The sequence below is a fragment of the Anoplopoma fimbria genome, chromosome 20, assembly GCF_027596085.1.
Source record: "Anoplopoma fimbria isolate UVic2021 breed Golden Eagle Sablefish chromosome 20, Afim_UVic_2022, whole genome shotgun sequence".
Classification (NCBI taxonomy): Eukaryota; Metazoa; Chordata; class Actinopteri; order Perciformes; family Anoplopomatidae; genus Anoplopoma; species Anoplopoma fimbria.
The window spans coordinates 15,123,350-15,133,661 of NC_072468.1; positions in this window are offsets into that span (position 1 = coordinate 15,123,350).

Consider the following 10,312-nt stretch of genomic DNA (forward strand, 5'->3'; position numbering starts at 1 on the left):
GATTGTGCTGACAGACAATCATATTTAATGCATCATCACACAACTTTATTAAAAAATAAAGTGCGTTTGGTCTGCTGGTTTTGCTTAAATTGATCAAATTACCTACAATGATTGAATATATAATATAAGAAGTTACTTCAATTGTTCTTTACCAGGGACAGCAGGGGATGGAGATTAGATTAAGGCTGTGAAACCTTGCTGTTAATGTCTTTATCCTGTAGGTGATGCTGGTGTGACACAATCTGGAAGAGACTAAAAGTGTAAATAGACAATGACTGTCAGAGGGATTAAAGGCTGACTAACATCCACAATCACACACACCCACACACATTCAGACACACAATATAGCAATGTAAAAACTCATTGAGTCTGATCAATAGCTTAACAAAGTTTTGAAATATTACAACACACACAACAATTTATACCTGTGGCATGTTGTCACATTTTTTCTTTGAATTTCCATATATGTTGTAGCATGTCTGCGTGCATGTGTGTGTTTTTATGTGTGAATCGACTCATACATGTAAAACATGTCGGGTTTTTTTTTTATCATACTTGCACAAATATGTTTTTGTACATACAAGTGTGTGACCTTTAACCCTTCATCTCTTCACACCGTCTCCCTCTCCAAAACCAAATCAACCTGATCAATCGCCCTCTTGTTCTCGATCCACTCAATTATCCCTCATTTATCCTCCTATTATTTCCACTCTAACACCCGACCCCCTCTCTTTCCCTCTCTCTCGCTCTCTCTGCTCTCTCTCCCTCTCTCTCGCTCTCACTCACTCTCTTTCCTTCCCAATTACAATTCTGAGTAGGGGGCAATGCTTGCTGGGTAATGAGGGACTCTGGGCATAGCAATCTTATCTTAATAGCCTTAAAGGGCCACTCATTAACACAAACACTCAGTCCGTCTCTCTCTCTCACACACGCACACACACACCTATCCCCGCACATCTGTCTTGGTACATCATGCCACAGAGAGATGGAGTGACAGAAAGAAAGAGTGAGCAAGGAACATGAAGAAGTAGGAGATAGTGAAAGAGAGAATGAGACAGGAGAGAAGAAGGGGATGGTAGGAGAGAAACGATGAGGAGAGAGCAGGGTGGGGGGGGGGGGGGGTCTAGTAAATGTCAGCGGTGTGTCTCCTGGGCAAGAGAGACGAGCTAGTGACAGGAGAACAATGGCCATTGGATCCATTCAGAAACACAGCTGCTCTGAGTGCATGCCTGGATCTGTATTCTGCTTAGCCAACAACCGGCACTTGTAAAGGCAGAGCTAAACAAATACAAGTACATAAACAATCACTAATAAAAAAAATGCATAGCTGGCACACTTCCAGGCACCCACAACTGTACGTCCGGACACACAAGGTAAGCCCTGGATGTTATGGAGGATCAGCAGCAATGTGGATGGCTTAGTCAGGGCTGTCAGACAATAACAGCTCCTGTAGACTGTAAAGACTGGCCCATCGCACAAACATCCTGCATACTCATATGTAATCTGCCACAGCTTCTTCTATTCCCTCCGTCACCTTAAACGATAAAGCTGGCGGGATTCTATATTTCTCTCATTGTCAACAAATCCTATAAAAAGGACCAAAACGAATAATGAGTTGATATAGCTTATTCCTCTGTGTCATAGAGGTTGTTGTCAAAAAATATATTAATAATACATATAAACATGTTTAAGAGTAAGTTTTTCCTTGGCCACTGTAGTCAATTCCCAAAATAATATTTCAAAGATTTAAAATGTTACTTACTTAGAAAAACTGATGCTTTTCTCTGTGCCTCAATAGTAAGGGTATTACACGAGAGGCACAAATGGGGCTATCTCACTTACTCACTATTACACCAAATGTGTATTTGTTGCCAACAAATGCACTATTCATCTCTGTTTTGTCGACTTCTGCATAAAACTACAATACTCTGGTGTCTTGACAAATTATTGAGCATTTTTTTTTATTTAACAAATTCGTTGTGACCCTTATCTATCAAGTTTTAGACTGTATTCATTAGGGAACAAATGGGTTAGTAGCTGATCGAATGGTTTAGAGAGACAGTCTTTGTATTGATGGTTTTGGTCTTAAATGGGATTTGATGAAAACAAGCAAAATGTAGAAAAACTTTAGCCTCATACTTTAATCATGGTCTGCCTCCTCTTTGCATGTATAATTCCAGCAGTTAAATATCTCACTTTTCCGAATTCCTTTTGTTCTGTAACTATTTGGTGGATTATACTGTATGTGTTGTAGAATTGCAGGTCATTTTATTCCCTTGTACAGCTGCAGTAATAAACCTGTCGGCTTTGTCTTATTTTGGCATCTAAACTCAGTGTTTGATTCCTCTCACCTCATTATCTATCGGAGAGGGGCTAGATCACTTATCGACTCACTCCTTTTTATAACGGCAAGCTATTACCTCTGTCTCTAACTGTCTCACACACACAAACAGTCATAAAGCAGGTCTGTGATCTAGCTGCAGGCCTCCCCACCCCCAGGGCTTCATTTAGGAGTTGTCAGAAATCACTTTACTCACAGAGGACAGTAAACACTATTGGCATGTTCCTCTGTCTGCAGTGCAAATGCACCTCCACCCCTCCCACCTTCACACCCACAAAGACACTAAAAAGACATGCATCCTCACTGGTGTATGCTTATTACAGTTATTGGGTAGTTCTCTGTAAGAGTGGGATATGAACAAAAGCATGTCTGTCTTAGTCTTATTTACATATGTCATTTGGTTTCTGCAGTTTGTCCATGGGGTCTCTGTGTGTACCAAACAATGAACGCTTCCATTGTGCTGATGAAATGTTTGCTTTAGAGATAAGGTGGCACAGATGAGACATCGATCAGCACTCATTAAACACCTACAACTGTGGTTACACACATTCACATGCACAAACTCAGCCCCATGACCGCGTACAACTGACAAACACAGAAAACAATATTTAAGCTCTGAATGTGTTTGATGTCATTCCAGCCTCTCATACAATGCTCTCCTGCCATGTGAGTGACTCTAAAAGCTTGTATTGACAGCTAACTTAAAATGCTTGTTGTCAGTAGACTTATCCATTAAGCTGTGACACTACTCTCTCTCTCCATATAGACACGCCGACTGGCCAGGGCCTTAAACAGTGATTATGGTGTTGGGCAGTGGGAGCTGGGGGCTGCACCGTCATTAGCCTGGTTAATCAGAGCCTTGCTCCAGGTTAAGCTCCGCAGCCTCAAGAGATAGGCTGATGAGCTGAGAGCCGTGCCCAGCCTGCAGTTCTCTGGTCTGGGCTCCAGCGGCTCCCCTGGCCCCTGCCTGCTCTAGCCAGTAATCTATAACTCTCCCCTGGAGCAGGGAGCGGAGGCCCAGCCTCCTGGACAACACTGACACACGATGCATGGTAATGAGACACACACAAAATGACACACTGTCACACACACCTGTTCACACCAACACTTCCCACTGATGCAGCTTTAGCAGTCATCGCTGAGTTTCTATGAGTTTGCTCTGCCTGGCTTCGAAGAGAAGTGTATATTTTGCTAAATAGCACTCGAAAATCAAGCGAGTCCCTCTGTGTTTTACCAGTTAGCGGTGACCTTGACTTAATGGCCGATGTGATTCGACATCTTAATGCTACCCTTGTCCATGGATCGCAATAATAACCAGCTCAGCAGAATGAATGTATAATGACCACAGGGACTGTTGAGGTTTCAAACAGAAACTACCCAAACACATACACACTCATACACAGACACATTCCCATGGGGCAACGAGGGTCTCAGCTGAACAGGGGCCCTCCAGAGGGGTGTATTTGAACCAGGCCTTCCATTGGCCAGTCTCCTCTATCTAAGCGTCCCCTGTGAGCTCATTAGCCGCAATCATAACCACTTCCCTATGTCTACTTTACATGCTTCATCCATCGCCACCCTGCTACACACAAATTACACTCTCCATCAGGATCGGATGGATAGTATACGTGTGTGTGTGTGTGTGTGTGTGTGTGTGTGTGTGTGTGTGTGTGTGTGTGTGTGTGTGTGTGTGTGTGTGTGTGTGTGTGTGTGTGTGTGTGTGTGTGTGTGTGTGTGTGTGTGTCTGTGACTGCAGGAGTGCATGTGTGTTTAAAGGACAAGGAATGTCAGAGAGCCCCGTGAGCCCTCAACATTTCCCAGTGGACTCTGCAGACCCTAGCAGAGGAGGGAAAAGTGGGCGGGGGGCGGCGTGAGAGGAGACAACCAGGGGTGAAAAGTAGAGAATGAGGTTAAGAAGTATGTTTTCAGGTGATGAAGTGGACGACCAGGTTTCAGTTCGGGGCCCCTGTACTGCTCTTTTGTGCTGTGTGACCCAGATGGGCGGTGAGGAAGAAAAAGAGTAAGGAGGGGGAGGCAGAGAGAGAGATAAAGAAAGAGGCTTTTCATTAAAAAAATGAGTGCATGCTGCAGACACAGCGAGGACCCCAGAGAACCATGGAATGGGATGAGACAACAAAGAGCCCCATCATCAGTTTAGTGAATGGATCTGTCTATCTATCCCTTTTATCTTCCGCTTTTTTTTTCAGCATCTCTTCCTCTCTTAATCAGCCTCTCATTGTGCCATTAGCTGAACCTGTAGTCTTAATCAGGGGCTTGGCACAGACATCATAGCCATCCACTGCCCTTCTCACACACCGACACACACGCGCACAAATGCTAAATAAACACATTTTAATGCGACACCAATCATGTCATCTACTCAATGAGCCCTCCTCCCCTCCCTCTTGTAGCCCACAACACAAACATAACACATGGGACGCCCGTCTCTCCCGTCCATCAGTCAGCCAACACACTGCCGCTCTAAAAATGTGTGTGTGTGTGTGTGTGTGTTGTGTGTGTGTGTGTGTGTGTGTGTGTGTGTGTGTGTGTGTGTGTGTGTGTGTGTGTGTGTGTGTTGTGTGTGTGTGTGTGTGTGTGTGTGTGTGTGTGTGTGTGTGTGTGTGTGTGTGTGTGTGTGTGCATGACTCTGGTGTGGCTCCCAAGGGGAGGGAGAACAATTTTAACTCGGTAACCTGAATCACCTCCTATCCCAAATCTTTGCTGCAGGAATATTGTACACACACACACACACACAAACACACACACACACACACACACACACACACACACACACACACACACACACACACACACACACACACACACACACACACCCTCGTATGCATGTCAGTGAGTGTGTATTGATAATGGACATTAGCATATTTATGATCATTGCCAGCTTCTTATTGTTTGCGCGCTCCATTAATCTTCATCTGCTTCCTGCCGACTGACAGCTCAATCTAACAGGCCATCACTGGGCACACACACACACACACACACACACACACACACACACATACACACACACACACACACACACATTAAGAATGCATAGTTGTACATAAAGCATACTTGCATGAACAATCGAGGCACATTGTTTCACACACGCAGAAACACACACACATTCGTGCAGACAGCGTGATTGACATTCACCCCTGTGAGTGTTATCACCGGAGGTTATCTTCCCCAGCTGTGTGGGGGTCCGCTTGGCTTTCTCCTGTGCAACGCTGTGGAGTCGCAACCGCAGGCAAGTGTGCGAGTTCCTTCTGGGCCATAGGTGGGCGATGGTACCCCTTGATCAGGGTGTACCAAGCCAGGCTCTCTCTCTGTACATTTGCCTGCACAAACACCCCATATATGCATTTTAATCTACCCTAACCCTCAAACCTCATCATTAAAGACCCCTTCCTGTGGTCACCCTACGCCAGTCCCCACCAGAACTACACCAAATGCACCCCTCAGGCCAACATCTGTCAAAAGAAACAAAGAACTGAAAAGCATGACAATCTGAAAAAAGCACCAGGTAAGAGAATTAAGTACTAACACCCAGGGTGTACATTATTGTGTGTGTGTGTGTTTAATGTGATGGCAGCATGTGTTTGTACGCGCGCAAGTGAGCGCTGGTGTAATGTGCTCTCAAATGTTAATGTGTTTGTTTAAAGCCAGTATGACTGACTGACTCACAGCTGATTAATGGCTGAATGAGTGCTGGAAGCGAGCCAAGTTCAATGGGAGGTCTGTTCTCCTGTTGCCTCTTCCTTTCGCTTCATTTTTCTCCCCCCACCTCCTCCTGCATCTCCCTGCTGCTCCAGGAAGAGCAACCAGGGCGCCAGGATATCTGTGTGCATAATAATGTTTGTGTTCAGACATATATCTGGAACATAAAGTTTGCATATGAATGAAGTAGAAAGATCACAACCAAATCTCTAAATTCATCTCTTAATTTAGGGCTTTTCAGCACGTTGACCTGTCTTAAAGGAATAGTCCAACGTTTTGGGGAATAAGCCAGATGTGAAAATCATAAAACTTTTGCGTTGATCTCATCTACTCATTTCTTTGTTGTAAATGAGAGCAGCAGTAGTTAGTATTTGGAATGTGTGATATTATCAGAAAATATTCAAAAAGCAGAATGCATGCATGTAGTCTCATTTATATTGAAACATAAAGAATAAACACTGGAAGCACACCATTGCTTTGTGCAAACATCGATAGCTATTTCATCTTATCAATAAGTTTAATATTTGTCTATCAGAACAAAGTGTTTCTCAGTTCAGATCTGTTGTTTCTTATCTGATTGCACCCCATCAATGCTGGTGGACATTTCCTCATAACTTTACATCTGAAACAAGACTCCTTACATTTTTATGGACAAACCTCCTGTGAATTAGATGATGTCTGATGTATGAAATCTATGGACTCATTTATCTCTAAGCTATAACATGGTTTAAACCACAACGAGCAGGGTGGAACAAGTCGTAATGCTTCTCTTTCCTAGGCCATAAAGATATTTTTATAGAGGCTATCTATAATATTCCACTATCAGAGATTATAGAAGTTTTATTGTGATCTCCCACAGAAAGAAGAGTTTTATGTAGCTTTAGTAAATCATTCCTTTCCTCCATGATATCAGCTCCTCATACTGTTTTACCAGTGTGAGTAAGAGTTGTGCAGTGGTAACATTTATGAGGTGTAAGCTAATATATTTGAATAGTTTATGGAAGCAGTAAAGAGTGAAATACATAATTTGCTAACATGTACCATGTAAAACACCTCTTAAAGATGAGCTGTGAATACAAATGCAGATTTCCTATTTTTTAAGCGTTTTTATTCATCATTCATGACTTGGAACTCTTCACTGCCTTCATCTAACAGTAAAACCTCTCCGGTCTCTTGTGCAAAATGGGAGACTATGTTACATTACATAGACTGAGGAATATAATCTTGTAGATACAGATTTGGCTCTTTATGCTCATTCCACTGATCACTGATTAAAACCCCTTTCTATACATCCATATATTGTATTCCCCAATTCTGTTAGTGTTCTCCTGTTCGAACTTCCATTTTTAACTTTTAGATATTTTTGCTAGATCAATCAGAGGGGACAGCAACCTAAGAATTTCATTGTACAGGACAATAAAGCTTTGAATCTTAAATCTACAATCACTTTGTACGAGTACGAAATGTTGAGGACGGGTGGTTTTAATGTTGCGTATCTTGTTATCATCTACATTTACTAATTTTTCTGTTTTTCTGTTCTCTTTTTAAGCCAACAAAAGATACTCGTGTTTTGTGGAGGCCTACCTAATACTATATCGAAATAAAATTAATGGAATAGTGTATATGTAAACAGACACAACCTCAGACACCACCCAGATGAAGACAACATAATGGAAAACACAAAATAAAACATGGTACTGTATACTGGACCATTGTCCTGGAAAAATTGAGAACAACTCAATTTCTTATACATGCCATCCAGCTTCTTGTACTAAATGGGATGGGAAAGTTTTGACAGAAATGTTTTTCTTACAATAGCCTTACTGACAATCAAAGAAAAAATACTTTATTTTAATTGAGTGTTACCCTATAATCATCCAATTCATTATATTGAAACCTGCGTAACATGCACCGTGCACTGCTTCAAACACCATCTTCATGTTGCATTATGTTTAAAGCTCATGTACATTTCTCTTTCAATGAGTCCATGACCTGGTTCATATTGATGTATTAACACTAATTGTGTTTCTCTCATCATAAGCTGCATTTAGCCCATGATTAACTCCCAATCATATGGTGTGATTAAAAGTCAGAGTAAAAATATTCCATACATATTTAATATTCTGCTAATACGGAAACCAGATCCCAAACTGCCAACAAAATAGATATATACCCATAAAACGCACACACTCTCACATACATCTTTCCTTTCCTCGCCTGAAAACACACACCTAAACATTTCGCGGCTATCTCCCCCACACCCCGGTGCTGGCTAGGTGGAATTAGAAAAACCAACCCTGCGGTCTCATTAATTAATTAAACACCATGTGCCAGTGGCACCTGGGTACCGGTTATCGCTGCCACTCAGACACACCGTGATCTCAATAACCACCCCACCACAGGGCACTGAGAGAGGGGAGGTGGTGGGTGGAAGTAAGAGGAGAGACATTGATTCTTCTCGCACAACTTTGAGGTAAAGACAGTTTCTTTAAACAGTGAGGAACGGGAAGAGACAGAAAAGAGACTTCAGACGCCATTTTTCTTTGTAGGCAGTAAAGTGGGACACATTTAGACTGATTACACTGTTTGTGGCTCTTTCCCTCCCTTATAGGCTCTGCGGGCCCTTTTTATCATCTTGCCAAGCGGGGCCCCTAAATCACTGCAGCTACGCCCTCCTCATCATCTACTCTTAATACCTCTGCATGTGGAAACACTGCAGGAACACACACACACAAACACACAGCTGCTTTTTGATTCTTGCACTAGTAGCATTTTTATATTTTTATAATTGCCTTTAAATATTCTGTGTGGTTTATTCCTTTTCTTTATGTACTAACGTTAAGTAAAACTAAAATAATTAAAACAAGGTTTTGACACAGGGGGCCTCAACATATAAATACACACAAACACACTGACACACATAGGCTCTATTTTATGATATTCCTGAGATCTTTTTAAATAATATTACAGCCACATATAGTTTTAAAACTTTCAAAATATGCAAAAAAATGTATTCTCTCAAAATGTATATTTTATATTTTTACGTCTGAAGTGTGCTCATTAAGTTGGTTTGTTATATTTTTACATGAACTCACAAAGAAGATTCCTTTACACAACCTTAACATGGCAATTCATATCTTATTTTGAAATTTAAAATGTATGTGAAGGATTATCAACAATTAATGCCCAAGCAGTGACAGATCAAATGACCAACATCTAATGTGGGTTGTTTGGGTGGGAATATGTATTTATCTATTTTTTTTTTCATTGTATTTGCTTACATCAAAAATCTTAGGATCACTAACATAAATTGACTGTGTCGTTCACTATGATATTCCAAATGCTAGACCTTGGTATCTATTTAAAATGAAACCAATGCCACCTGCACTAATTGGATCTATAGGGACAAGCAGTTTTCAGTTCTGAAAAACAAACAGCAACATCACTGTTGGTTTATTCGCGTTTCAGCTTTTGAAATTGACTCTGATGAAATGTCTGAATCAATATGAGAAGTGGGAATTGAAAACTCAATGAAGGTTAACCACATATTTTAAACAACTGAAGCAAATATCTGAATAATTAATTTGAAACTGATTGACTCAGTGTCACCATGAACCTGATATAATAACAAAGAACATATTAGATTAATAGGTAACATATTAGGCTGCCTATCATCTGGAAACAGTTACAGTCAAGGCCATCTGCCACTTATAAAGGTGTTTCAACTATTACACAACCTGGTTTCAGCGTCCAAATAATTGGATAATGCCCTTCAGTCCGTTAGTTGACTTCAGCTCACAGCAACAATGGACCTTTTGGGAAACTTGAACAGCTTTTTTTTCTCAAATGACATGGCGACAGGTGAGCCTTACCGAATATCTCCAGAAATGCTTAACCTGATACAGCAGTACCTTCATTCTTGTTAAGGTTTGAACATGTTTTTGTTTGCTGACCAGTTAAGGAGGTACATTTGCCAAAGTAAAACTATTTTGGGTAAAAAATTATTTGAAAAAAACTACATTAGCTCTAATTTAATGTAGTATTATGCGGATTGTCTGTATGTAATATACTACTGATTGTAAGTCGCTTTGGATAAAAGCGTCTGCTAAATGACTGTAATGTAATGTAAATGTAATGTCAACATGAGGAATTACACACCATAAAGTAAGAGTATGTTTTTTCCATATTGAGGTATTTTAAGATATTAATTACTGCTGCAGCTCGGCTTTGTGGTTTTTTATGTCTCACTTTTAC